The 14,880-nt window shown below is 39.4% G+C and overlaps 1 protein-coding gene across 1 annotated transcript in view; it reads left to right on the top strand.

Moving 5' to 3' along the window:
* Positions 1-14,880, top strand: part of ZC3H3 (zinc finger CCCH-type containing 3) — a 524,599-nt gene that overhangs the window by 401,400 nt on the left and 108,319 nt on the right.

The raw sequence follows: 14,880 nt of genomic DNA, 5'->3' as shown, positions 1-14,880 counted from the left end.
ATGGGGGCTGAGAGATAGTGAGGTGCTGAGGAATGTTCTGAGCCTGGGTGACTAGAAGGATGGTGTTGCTCTTTACAGTAATAGGGAAGTTTGGAATAGTAAAAAGTTTAGGAGGAAAGATAATGAATCCAGAATGACATGTTGAGTTTAAGATGCCTAATGGAAAATCAGTTGGAGATGGCTGAAAATTGCGAGACTGGGTGTCAACAGAGAGATTAAGGCTGGGTGAGTAGATCTGAGATTCATCAGTATGGGGATTATAATTAAATCCATGGGAGTTTATGAGGTCACCAAGTGAAATAATATAGAGGGAGAAGAGAAGAAGGCCCAGGACAGAGCCCTGCCTCTCATTGACTGGCCAACAATAGGTCCCAGCCCAAGCCTCACTTGGTCGTTTTTTGGGTTCTGATGGCTCAGAGTGAGTGTAAACAGCAGTTTTTTCTGTTTGGGGCAGAAACCCTAAGAATCTTACTCTCCCAGATTGATTTTTTTTTTTTTGACTAGATAAAAGAGGCCATCATTTGCCTCATATCTTACCTAGCCTTAATCACTGAATGAGCATTGCCTCAAACAAACTGAGACCTGGGAAAGACCTTAGTTTAAAAAGGCCAAGGTCTCCCACTGCATCCGGGCCGTCTTCAGTCATCCTGATCTATATCTGGCCAGATGGCTCTGGAGGAGAGAGTGAGGTTAGTGACTTTGCACAGCCCTTCTCCCACTTAAATCCAGTTCAGTTGCAAGTTGTGACATCACCTTCCTGATGTCATTGGTCCTTTTTGAGAAGGAAAGACAAACAACAACAAAGAAGTCTAATTACTCTTCCACATATGACAGGCTCTCAAAAGCTTGAAGAGAGCCACCATCTCTACCACCCTCTCCCCTTATCCAGTCTACTCTTCTCCAGGCTGAAATTCCCAGCTCTGTCAGCTTTTGCTTATGTGGCATAAAGTTGAGTACCTTCACCATCTTGGTTGCCTTCCTTTATACACTCTCCAGATTATCAATGCCTTTCCTAAAATATGGTACCATAATATGTCAGATGTGGTCTGACCAGGGCACAGTATAGTAGAACTGTCACCTTCCTAGCTCCTGACATGAAACCTTTTAATGGAGCATGAGATTTTATTTGGATCATAGGTTTATAATTGGAAAAGGACCTTAGAAGTCATCTAGTCTAACCTCCTCATTTTATAGATGAAGAAACTTCTTTGGCAGAGGTATCACACTGATTCCTCATTGGGCTTGCAGTTGACTAAAACCCTTAGATTTCCCCTCCTTAAAATTTCTCCCCCCCCCCAGGTCTTTTTTCAGATGAACCTAACTGAGGATATTATGTATGTGAAGTTGATTTTTTTTTTAACATCCATGAGATTTTACCTTCATTTCTCTTCAATTGCATTTTATTACGTTCAACTCACTGTCAAGATTTTTTTGGAGCTTGATTCTGGGATTCAGTTCTTTCTCTCAGAGCTTTGTGACATCTACAGATTAGTTAGTAGGACATCTTTGCCTTTTTTTAAATGATTGATAAAAATGTTAAACAACCAAGGGCCAAGCACAAAGACCTGGAGCACTGCATTAGAGATGCTTTAAAAATTTTTTTTTCAGTTAACAAGCATTGTTTTTTCTCTCCTGCCTCCTCTCACCCATTGAGGAGAAAATCTTATAACAAATATGCATAGTCAAGCAAAACAAATTCCACATTGGCAGTGTCCAAAGATGTTTGCACTAGAGACTTGTTTTGAATAATACATTCTAGAATATTGTCAGATTCACTGGTCCATATTCTGTAGACTCTATCCTCTTCCCTTTATGAAAATCAGAATATTTTCCCTTCTCCACTTTTTCAGAGTACCTTTCTCATTGTCCTGAGGATCCTGGCAAGTAGAATTGGGAACAATTGAGAAGTCTTCCAGTGAGTGGCCTTAGCTGTAGGAGATCATTCATCAGTCCCCTATATCTCCAGTTGCTCATTTGTTGTCTTGGTTTTTGACTATGCCATGGGCAGTGCATGACCTGGCTCCTATGCCTGATTGACCCTAAGCCCTAGCTTGATTTTATTCCTGTCTCTGGCAACTCCACTGCAAGGTTTGCATTCTTCCTCAGTACCCTCCTCCACGTCAAATCCAGTGGAAACTCAGTCTCGAGGAGGGGAAATAAAGCATGAACATGGCTGTCACACATCTTATTGGGAGAGAATACATTTGGAGCCCTCAGTCCTGTGGCTCCCTCCCTGGCTTTCCAATCCTCCTGGTTTCCCACTCATTTTAGACCTGCTGAGCTCTGCAGAAATTCGGTTTCCACATTTGCACAGATGACAAAGTGCTCAGCAGTGCAGCCAAGCAGGTGACGTCACTGAGCCAGTGTGAACAATCCATCGTCTCCCAGCTCCCTGCCATCCTGGCATTAGCCTTCACTTCCTCCAGAGACAGCAATCCTTCTGCCTCTCTTTCTCCAGGTCTTGTCTGCTTTTACATAAAGCAGAGGGAGGGAACTTGTACGTATTTTATTTACTATTTCCATCCTTACGATGTCAACTTGTGTGCAATTCAGATCTTCCCTTGTGAAGGGAATGTAAATCTCAGGAGAGTCCATTTGGATAGAGCCTTTCTAATGAGTGGTTTGATTGCAGCAAGAAGAAATATCTATGCAAGTTGTTATGAAGGATAAGGTTTTTAGCTTTTAACTCTTTAAGAAGAGCCAGAGCTTAAGTACCTGGTGCAGCTGAGTAAGGCTCCAAATATGGCATCCATAATAAAATGATGGCTGGGTCTAGGACGCATAGGCCAGCTGTTAGCTAAGCATCTCCATGTTTTTGCTCATGCCATCTCCCTTTTCTGAATGTTATTAATGTTCTTAATGTTATTAAAAACCTACCTATTTTTTAAAGCCCAACTCAAAAGGCATCTTTTCAGGAAGTCTTCCCTTTGTTTTCTCCCTGGAGTCCTATTTTTTCACCATTTCCACATATCCTGATGGAACACAAATGAATCCCTTAAAACCCTGGAGACTATCTGTCTTCCTATCACCTTCCAGATTTTCTCTCTTCTTTGAACTTTCTTATACTGTGTTATTTAAAGATCCTCTTCTCCCCCACCCCACCCCCCAACCCTGCTTAGACCTTAGGACTTTGTTTTGTAGCTGTCTAATGAACTTGCATATCATACTGTATATTATAGCTATCCATGTTGGTATCTTACCACCTTACAAAGTTTTAACTTGTAAGGCTTAAACTTTAGTTTATAATTAGCAAAATTATATATTATCTCCCAACCCCCATCCCCCACTGCCTAGTATATATAATAAATATTTGTCGAATGAAGCTATAGCCTAGAAAACTGTGCTGGTTTCTGTGGTCTGATTAGATGGCAGAAGTCTTGGGAAAAGTTTCCAAGGTTGTGTATTGGTTTGTTATTTTACTTTTATTTTTATTTAATTGCCTTAAGAACCCATGATTTCATCATTTTAGGTTGAGATGCTGACTTCACCACACCTTAGTCTGGTGTAAAGCCTTTACATGCTTAGCTAGGCTAGTCCTTGAATAAGAGAGATAGTTCATCAAGTAAGACTGCTTTTGAAACCTTTCCAGCTTGGTGAGACCTGCAAGAACTAGTACTCTAGTACTCTGCTAGAATGACTTGTGAGAATCCAGAGTCCTCTGCAGTCCTGCTTAAGCAACATAGGTGCCTTAAGTGGAGACATTCTGATACAGTTGGAAAAAAAGTACATCTGAAGTCAAAGGACCGGACATCCAGTCCCGGTTCTTCTACTTACTATTTGTGTGACCTTGGGAAAATCTCTGGGTTTCAGTTTCCTTATCTGTAAAATGAAGGGGATGAATTAGATCAGTAGTGAGGAACCTGTATCCTCAAGGCCACAGGTTCCCTACTCCTGAACTAGATGGACTCTTACAGCTTTAAATATATGATCCTATTTTCGTTATAACTGAGTATTGGTATTATTATTGATAGATAATAACTCATTTATATATCACTTTAAGGCTTATTAAGCCCTCACTGCTGCTATACAGTCCTATATCTACATATCAGTCCACTATCCCACTCTCCACAGTGGCTCTTCCAAACCTTTTCATCCCTCCTCAAACTTCCCATGACTCTTCCTCCCCACACTCTCTCAGCTGAGAAATTTGCCTCATATTTTACAGAAAAAAATTTAAGCCATTCTTACTCCTTATCCAGGCTAACTCCTCCACCTGCTCAAGTGGCTCCATTCTTTCCTGTTTCCTCTAAACGATTACCTCCTCTGTCATCTCTACTCTGTCACTTATTTTCAGTCTCTTCCTGTCTATTGGCTCATTAACTACTGCCTGAAAACATGCCCATGTCTCCCCCTTATTTGAAAAAACCCTTACTTGACCTTCCAACACTGCTGACTTACTGATCCTAGGGTCACATAGCTAGTAAATGTCTTGGGCTGGATTTGAACTCAGGTCTTTCTTTCTCTAAGGCAAGAAATCTATCCATTGCACCACCTAGGTACTTAAATGGCATGAGACTGCCTTGGAAAATGATGAATTCACTGTCACTGCAGGTGCTGTTCCTTTTAGATAAGATATAGTCATTTGCCTCACAGAGCTTACTTACTGCCTTAATAGGGAAGTAATATTCAAACACAGAATATACAACATTATATGATAAACATAATGGATCAAGGGAAGGAGACTTCTATCTCTGAAAGTCTAATATTTTGGAGGGCTGAAGTACTGCAGAGTTAGGCCAATCAGAGCATTTCACTTATTTACTACATTTTTATCAAACCCCAGAGATGCTACAGAGGAAAAAGGAGTAAGAGCAAGATTGAAGGAAAGTAAATGGTAAATGGAGAAGACCCTGGACCTAAAGCAGGCTGGGCTGGAATTCTTGGCTTGAATAAGGGTTGTGATGTTGAGATCTCTTGTAAGGCCTGTCTTTCCTGATTTCTACATGTGGGGCATCAGGAATGGAGTCTACTGATTGCCTGACTAAATGTAGTTCCTCTTCCCAGGGGCCCTGAGTGAGCAGGCAGTGGCTTTGGCCAAGTGTTATCTTGATCCTTCCCATAATTCCTCCTCCTGGCATCTCAAAGGAGTTCAAGCTCTTGCCTAACTATAAGGAAAACAGATTGTTCCCCAGCCCAGGCGCCCGCTAATTCCTGCTGATCATCAGAACCCACTTAAATGAATAATAATTAAAGAAATAAATTTCCTTCTCTGGCCCCTGTGTGAAACTTTGGTTCAGCAAAAAAAAAGTGTGAAAGGAGGCCAGGAGTGGGGACCACAACAGTTCATAGAGCCTCTGCCAGGAGATGTTGACAGGCTTCTTTTTTACAGGACATGGGCCCATGGCTGACCTAGTATATAGTTATATCAAGTCAGATAACCCAAAGATGAGCATGGAATGGCACAATTTGGAGGGTAGGAGAAAAGGATAAGTTTGTAAAGGTGGCAAAACCATGTTTGGGACTGGGGAGGAATTCTGTATAAAAGTGTTAGATTTAGAGCTGGAGGACCTAGATTTAAAATCCTAGCACTGCTACTTATTACCTGGGTGACTTTGGGCTCTATTTCCCCTCTCTGGGTCTCAATTTCCTCCACTTTAAACTAGACAGTATCTAAAATTGATGATCCTATTAGTTGAGAGCAGTAGAAGGGTCCTCCTTCTTCTGCTGGCCCTCCTATAACAAGGCAGATCACCAAAGTGATATTAATTTCAGTCACCAGAGATAGAGGCTAGCCACAGTTCACCCCTCTCAGCTAGTCATTCAGCATGTGTGTTTGGGGACACTACTTGTCAGCTCATCTCCAGGTTTGCCTGCTTTGTGTGGCAATAAAAAGAGAAATCTGTTACTGGGCAGAGCCTGAGATGACTCCAGATTCAGATCCCCTAAGGAAGATAGAATGAGAGCATGAATGTTCTCCTGTATAACTCTGAAGCAGAACTTGTGCTGAGGGCTTTGCTCACATTGAAGCAATGTGGTATAAAGATAGAGGGTTAGATCCAGTTGAGACCTAGGTTCTCATCCTGCCCTTGACAGTTGATTAGCTGTATAACCCTAAAGAAAAGTCAGTAGTCAATAAGTTAATTAATATTTTATTAAGTACTACTGTATGCTATGCCCTGTGCTGAGCACAGGGGCTACAAAGAAAGACCTCAGATAGTCCCTGCCCTCAAGATACTCACAATCTAATGGGGGAGACAACACATGAAAAGAAACTGAATAATGGGGTGGGGGATGATAAGGAGAATCTTCCTCCACCCCACCCCAGTGGCCCCTTTAGATGGTGAAAAATCAAGGAGGAACTCCTGTTCCTTTCTCACCTTCTACCCCTGGGCAGGTGCTGAAAGGAGCATGTTTCTGAGCTGATTTTGCATCTTTATTTAGTATTTTGTTTTTTCCCCAGTTTCATGTAAAAACAGTTTTTAACATTCATTTTTGAAACTTTGAGTTCCAGTACCCAAAGGGCTATAAAAATGTGCATGCCCTTTGACCCAGCAGTAGCACTTCTAGGGCTGTATCCTAAAGAGATCATTAAAATGGGAAAAGGACCCATATGTACAAAGATATTTATAACAGCTCTTTTTGTGGAGGCAAAGAATTGGAAATAGAGGGGATGCTCATCAATTGGGGAATGGCTGATCAAGTTGTGGTATATTAATATAATGGAATACTATTGTGCTATAAGAAATGACGAGTAGGCAGATTTCAGAAAAACCTGGAAAGACTTGTATGGACTGATGCTGAGTGAAGTGAGCAGAACCAGGAGAATGTTGTACACAGCTGATAGCCACATTGTGCCATGACTGACTTTGATGGACTTAGCCCTTCTCACCAATGCAAGGATCTAAGAGATCTCCTAAAGTCTCACGATGGAAAATGCTGTCCATGTCCAGAGAAAGAACTATGGAGTTTGAATGCAGATCGAAGCATACTATTTGCTCTCTTTTTTTCTTCTGTTTTTTGTTTCCTTTCTTCTGGTTCCTCCTATTGTTCTAATTCTTCCTTACAACATGACTAATGTGGAAATATGTTTAATAGGAATGTATATGTATAGCTTATATCAGATTGCATGCCGTCTTGGCAGGGAAGAAAGGAAGAAGGGAGAGGGGAAGAAAAATTTAAAACTCAATAGTATATGGAAGTGATTGTTGATAACTCAAAACAAGTTAAAAAAAAAACTTTGAGTTCTAAATTCTCTCCCTTCCTCTCTCCCTATGCCTCTTCAATGAGAAGGCTAGCAATTTAATATAGTTTATACATGTGTAGTCATGCAAAACATTTCCATAATAGTCATGTTGTAAAAAAAAACATAGACATCCCCCCCCAAAAAAAGCCCTCAAGAAAAACAAAGAAGGCCAAAAAAATATGCTTCAATCTGTATTCGGACACCATTAGTTCTTTCTCTGGAGATGGATAGCATTTTTCATCATAAGTCCTTCAGAGTTGTCTTGCATCGTTGTATTGCTGAGAACAGCTAAGTCATTCACAGCTGATCATCTTATAATACTGCTGTTACTTTGTATACAGTACATTTCACTTTGCATCAGCTCATACAAGTCTCTCCAGGCTTTTCCAAGAGCATCCTGCTCATCATTTCCCATAGCACAATAGTATTCCATCACAATCACGTACTACAACTTGTTTATCCATTCCCCAACTGATGGGTGTCCCCTCAATTTCCAATTCTTTGCCCCCAGAAAATAGCTGTTATAAATATTTTTGTACATATAAGTCCTTTTCCTTTTTGATTTTTATCTCTTTTGGGATACAGACCTAGTAATGGTATCTCTAGGTCAAAGGGTATGCATGGTTTTATAGCCCTTTCATAGTTCCACATTGCTTTACAGAATGGTTGAATCAGTTCACAACTCCAACAATGCGTTAATGCCCCATTTTTCCCATATTCCCTCTACCATTTGTGATTTTCCTTTTCTGTCCTGTTACCCAATCTAATAAGTATGAGGTACCTTATTAAGTCCATTTTGATTTCCCGTTCTTACCTTTTTATGCTTTTCCTGAGTCTTGTATTTGAAGTCAAATTTTCTATTCAGCTCTGGTCTTTTCATCAGGAATGCTTCAAAGTCCTCTATTTCATTGCATGTCCATTTTTTACACAAAAGGATTGTACTCAGTTTTTCTGGGTAGGTGATTCTTGGTTGTAATCCTAGCTCCTTTGCCATCAAGAATATCATATTCCAAGCCCTCTGGTCCTTTAATGTAGATGCTACTAAATCTTGTGTTATCCTGACTGTGGCTCCACAATACTTGAATTGTTTCTTTCTGGCTGCTTGCAATATTTTGGCTATAATATTCCTGGCAGTTTCATTTTGGGATCTCTTTCAAGAGGTGATCAATGAATTCTTTCAATTTCTATTTTACTCTCTAGTTCTAGAATATTAGAGTAGTTTTCCTTGATAATTCCTTGAAAGATGATGTCTGTGCTGTTTTTTTTGATCATGGCTTTCAGGTAGTTCAGTAATTTTTAAATTATCTCTGGATTCTAGATCTATTTTCCAGGTCAGTTGTTTTTCCAGTGAGATTTTTCACATCATTTGCTGCTTTTTCATTCTTTTTGGTTTTATTTTGTTGTTTCTTAATTTTTCATAAAGTCATGAGCTTCCATTGCTCAATTCACATTTTTAAGGAATTGTTTTCTTCAGTGAGCTTTTGAACCTCCTTTTGCCTTTGGCCAGTTCTATTTTTTAAGGAGTTTTTTCTTCAGTGAATTTTTGTAACTCTATCTATTTGGCCACTTTTGCCTTTTAAGGCATTCTTTTCCTCACTGGCTTTTTGTACCCCTTTTACCATTTGACCTAGTCTGTTTTTTAAGGTGTATTTTCTTCAGTATTTTTTTGTGTCTCTTACCAACCAAGCTGTTGACTTGTTTTTCATTATTTTCTTGCATCACTCTCATTTCTCTTCCCAAGATTTTCTCTACTTCTCTTACTTGATTTCAGAATCCTTTTTGAGCTCTTCCTTGGCCTGAAACCAATTTATATTTTTCTTGGAGGCTTTGGATGTAGGAGTTTGACTTTGTTATCTTCTTCTGGGTGTGTATTTCGCTCTTCCTTATCACCATAGTAAGTTTCTATGGTCAGATTTTTTTTTTCTGTTGTTTGCTCATATTTCCAGCCTATTACTTGACTTTTGTTAAGGTAGGGCTCTGTTTCCAGGGTGGAGGGCACACTGTCCCAAGCTTCAAGGGTTTTGTGCAGCTGTTTTCAGAGATACTTTTAGGGACAAGGGTCTGGTCCAGAGATGTCCTTTGGGGGATATATTCTAACCTCTACTTGACTAGAAATGTCTTCTACAACATGACTCACAGGTAATCATCCAGCCTCTGCCTAAATAAATACCCGCAGTGATAGGAAACTCAAGAGACCTACACAAATGAGATCTTTGTGGGAAAAAAAAAGTGTTTAGCACAGTGCCTGGCGCGTAGTAGATTCTATATGAATCCTTATTCCTGTCTCTTTCTTCCATACCTCTGGTGGAACTCCTTCCCTTCCCTCCCCCCCCTCCCCCCAGTACCTTCCCTGAGATTAACTCTTATTTACACTGAATGGATCTTATATGTACATAGTTGTTTACTTGTTGTCTCTTTGTGTGCTCTTAGAGAGCAACAGCTAAGTGTTTGCCTTTCCTTGTATTCCCCCGAGGCACAGTGCCTGACACATAGTAAATGCTTAATGAATACTTGTTGACTGAGCCACCTTGGGACAACTCTAATGTTTAGGATGATTTTCCTTATGCTTGAGCTAAAATGTATCTATGCAGTTGCTGCTGCCACTCCTAGTTTTGCCCTCCATGTCTAAGTAAAAACCTAATTCCACTTCAGATACTTCAAGGATAGATATCAGGCCCCCTTAGGAGATAATAATTTCCTGTTGATGGTCTTAAAGCAGAAGCCCTACTTTTGAAGGGTGTTATAGAGGGCATTTCAGAGGTGACTACTCAAGGATGTTATATAGGGCATTCCTGCTCAGGTGTGGCACCATGCAATGCTGGGGAGACAAAAATATATAACAACTCACGCTTTTTATATGACTTTGGGGTTTTACAGAAAACATTTCTCTCATAATAATCCAGAGAAGTAGGTAGTGAAAATATCTCTGTTTTATAGAAAAAGAAACTGAGGTTCAAGAGAGTCAAGCTGCTTTTCTGGACTCCATCATTTCTAGGGACTCATTGTTCTGCAAGATGCAAAATCAATGAGAGGTGGAGCCAGGATGGCAGAGTAAAGGCAGGAACTTGCCTGAGCTCTCCCCCAAACCCCTCCAAATACTTTTAAAGAATGACTCTAAACAAATTCTAGAGTAGTAGAACCCAGAAAAAGATGGAGTCAAGCAATGTTCCAGCCCAAGACAGCTTAGAAGATTGGCGGGAAAGTTGCAACAGGGCAAGAAAGGAGCACAGTCCAGCATAGGCTGCACCAGCACTACCTGGACCCCAGCAAACCAGGAGCAGGCCTCAGGGTGACTCAATCAGTGGCAGTAATGGTGGTTTCCCAACCTCTCAGCCCACAGATGCTAAAGACAACTTAGAAGGTCATCAGGAAAAGTCTGTTGCACCTGGGTGAGAGTGGAATGCAGGCCATGCCAGCACAGCCTGGGCCCCAGCAAACCAGCCTCCCTTCCACTAGTGATTCCCTTCCTCCCACCACACATATACACACACAGTGATTTCTCCCCCAATACACACATCATTCTGCTTCTCCATACTAGGCCCATTAAATTTTTCTTTACACAGATGCCTTTGTCTAGGACTCAAGGCCTCAGTCATCACAAAGGGTCACTAGGTGTGACTGAAAATTTGAAAAGAATCTAGCTTGAAAAAGTAGAGGCATAAGGGCCCATTCCTTTGTGACCTTGGACAAGTCACCTAAAATCTCTGCACCTGCTTCCTCAGCTTTCCAGTGAGGGAATTTTTGTTCTAAATCTCATGATCCCACTTTTGTTCATCCTGCTTTTCTGTACTAACAGCAGAGTCTCTGATCTTGAGGCTCCTGGCTACTAGGACGGATTGGAAGCCAGGGAGTTGGGCTAGGGTCCTGCTATTAATCCTTGCTGTAATCATGCATTTAATGGACATGACAGCTTGCAGTCCCCCAGAGAGACATGTTTGGGCTCAGTTGAGCTAGGTACCAGCCCTGGCCCTTGATGAGGCTGGCAGCTGCCAGAGTTGGAGAATAAGGAGACAATAGCAGCATCCAGTCTAGATGGTATGTTAAGAACTGACCAGCTTTCCATGGGTTATGGATGGATGAAATGCCATTTCTGACCTGAATAATGACACGCACCAAGAAGAAAAACAGGATTCTGTCAGCTGAAAAGAAATCCTGAATAATCCTTCTGCTGTCCTCCAATTGCCTTGAGCCTTTAGATATGTGTGTGAAGGCCCTTCAGGCTGCCTCTCCTCACATTCCCAAAAAGATGGAAGGAAGTAAATAAACATTTACCAAGCACCTGCTATAGCCAAACCCTGAACTAAGCACTTTACAGATATTATCTCATTTAATCCTTACAACAACCCTGAGAGGTGGGTACTGTTTTTTCATTTTACAGTTGAGGAAACCGAGGCAGCTTGCAGTTAAGCACCTTGCCCAGGGTAATACAGCTAGTAACTGTCTCAGTTCCAGTTTGAACTCAAGTCTTCTGACTCTAGGCCCAATGCTCTATCTACTGGACCACCTAGCTACTTCATCCCGGGCCATAAAGGACCATATAGTAGTATCCATCAAAATCAGCCAGGACTAAAGTCCCTAGAGCAAGAACCTAGACTCATTGTCATTCCTCAAACAAAACAATCCATCCTCTGACACTATGCATTTTCCTGAGCTTTCCCCTATACCTCTCTCCTCACTTTAACTTCTTGATTTACCTGCCTTCACATCTGAGCTCAAATTCCACTATCTACAAAGAGTCTTTCCCAGTCCTTCCCTCTGAGATATACCCTATACATACATTGTATGTATGTAATTGTGTGTTGTCTCCACCATTAGAATGTGAGCTCCTTAGGAGTAGGGACAGTTTTTACCTTTCTTAGTATCCCCCAGACTGTGTCTGGCCCAGAATAAGTGCTTAATAAATCCTTCTTTACTGATTAAGCATAGGTGTGAGCCTTCTGAGGCAAAACTTATCCATTTCACCTATAGGTAGCATGTCACCAGGTTCTGTCCATAATGCCCCAAATCTACCTCTTCACTGTTACCTACACTGGTACCTCTTACTTAGTTCTCTGCTGTTATGCTATTGCTGTCCTTGAGTGTGCTGCATTCATTCACCTTTTGTGTTATCCAGGGCATTTGAGAAGCAAATAGTCTCTTCAAGTCTGATTTTCTATCTAAGAATATTTCAAATGCCACTTTATTATTGCACATCTTTTTTATTTATAATTAAGTTCACCCTGGATGCATCCTGAGCTCCATTACTCTTCAGAACACATTATTCCATTCCCTCCTGCATTTTCTGGTGGGTGCAGAATAGTCTTATATCATCTTGATTTCCTTTCCTTTGTATTTGAGATCTTTCTCCATGTTTCTGAAGTGAATTGTTTAATTTAACCACTAAATGACTTGGACTTTTTAGTCTTACGTTTTTTTCTGGAGGCAATCTATGAATTCTTTCTGTTGGTATTTCATTCTTGATGTTCAGAAGTCCTGGGAATTTCTCTTATGTCATTTCCTGCATTGTTGTGTTAAAGTTTTTTGTTTCAACATCTTCTTCTGGGAGACTTCCGGAATGCTTAGTTTTTCTCTACTTATCATCTCTTTGAAATCAGTATGTTTTGCTTGCCTGGTTATCTTATTTGATTTTCTTTCCTTTTTTTTTTCTTTTTAAAATCATTGGTTTTCTGGGTTTTTTAATTTTTTCAACTTCATTCAATTTATATTTTCCCTCCCTCACCCATTGAGAAGGCAAGAAAAATAAAACTCATTATAGATATGTATAGACATGCAAAATTAATTTCCACTTTAGTTATGTTCTGAGAAAAAAAAGAAATAGATGAAAATATGCTTCATTCTGTATTATGAGTACATCAGTTCTCTTTCTGGAGGTGGATAGCATGTTTTGTCATGAGGCTTTTCAAACTTTGCTTATTCATTGTGTTGATCAGAGTTACTAAGTCTTTCCAAAATTGGTTATCTATACAGTCCTACTGTTACTGTATCAGCATTCTCCTGGTTCTGCTTACTTTGCCTCACCTTTCATATACTTTGCATCACTTCATACATGTCTTACCAGGTTTTTCTGAAATCATCCCCTTCATCATTTCTTACAGCACGATAGTATTTCATTACATTCATATACCATAACTTGTTTAACTATATCCCAATTGATGGGCATCCCCTCAGTTTCCAACTCTTTGCTGCCACAGAAAGTGCTGCTGTCAATATTTTTGTGCATATGGGCCCTTTTCCTTTTTCTTTGATTTCTTTGGGATATAGATCTATTAGTAGTATTGCTAGGTCAAATGGTAATAGTTTTGGGGCATAATTCCATATTGCTTACTCTGGCAGTTCGACTACTTCACAGCTCTACCAACACTGTATTAGTATATGTATTTTCCTACATCCCCTCCCAGCATTTGTCATTTTCAATTTTTTATCATCTGGATGTGAGGCGGTACCTTAATTTGCATTTCTCTAATCACTAGTGATTTAGAACATTTTTCTATGTGACTATTGATACTTTGGTTTCTACCTCTGAAAACTGCATATTCATATCATTTTATCATTTATCAATTGGAGGGTGGCTCTTATTCTTACTAATGTAGCTCAATTCCCTATATATTTTAGAAATGAGACCTTTATCAGAGAAATTTGCAGCAAAGTTTTTTTTTCCCTAGTTACTACTTTTCTTCTGATTTTAGCTGCATTGATTTCATTTGTGCAGAAAATTATCAATTTTACCAAAATTGTCCATTTTATTTCCTGTGAACCTCTCTCACTTGTTTGGTCATGAACTCTTCCCCTGTCCATAGATCTAACAGGATTTCTTCCATGCTCCACTAATTTGCTTATGATACCACTCTTTATATCTAAAATCATGTACCAGTTTTGAGCTTATGTGGGTACATGGTATTTTTAAAAATCAAATTAGGAAGTAGTCTATTTTATTGCTGCTGTTGTTGTATTGTGGTTTTTTTCCCCTCAGAAAACAGCGCCTAGTTTTATTTATTACTTCACTAGCTTTCTTCTTTTTTTTTTTAATTAATCTCTTTCGATTTTTTTCAGGATTTTTATTTTGGTACTTAATTGAGGGGGTTAATTTATTGATTTTCTAAATTTTTTAAGCTATGCACCCAGTTTATTGATCTGCTCTTTCTCTCATTGATATAAGTATTTAGAAATAAAAATTTTCCCATAAGTACTGCTTTGCCTATATCCCACAAATTTTGGGATATTTCACTGTTGTCATTATCTTTAACAAAATTATGGATCGTTTCTGTGATTTATTCTTTGACCCACCCATTCTTTAGGATTAAGTTGTTTAATATGTAATTAATTTTTATTGTGTGTTTTAAAAGCCTATTATTGAATGTAATTTTTATTGTATTATGGTAAGAAAAAAGATGCATGTAATTTAATTTCTGCTTGTCTTCATTTGTTTCTGAGATTTTTATGCCTTAATGCATGATCAGTTTTTGTGAAAATGTCATACACAACTGTGAATAGGTGTATTTCTTTCTTAATTTTTTATTGTTTATTTTGTGGCTATATTTATCTGGGTCTGAGAAGGCTAAATTTATTAGCTTTCATCCTGTAACTCATTTGACTTTTAGTAAAAATGTAGTTTCTGTTTTTATCTCTTTTAAATATTTCTGTTTTTTATTTTGTTTTGTCTGAAATCATGATTGTCACCCCTGCCTATTTTTACTTCA

The sequence above is a fragment of the Phascolarctos cinereus genome, unplaced genomic scaffold (genome assembly GCF_003287225.1).
Source record: "Phascolarctos cinereus isolate Bilbo 61053 unplaced genomic scaffold, phaCin_HiC Scaffold_4;HRSCAF=312, whole genome shotgun sequence".
Lineage (NCBI taxonomy): Eukaryota > Metazoa > Chordata > Mammalia > Diprotodontia > Phascolarctidae > Phascolarctos > Phascolarctos cinereus.
Note: the sequence above shows the minus strand (reverse complement) of the source record. Positions and strands in the feature narration are given on the sequence as shown.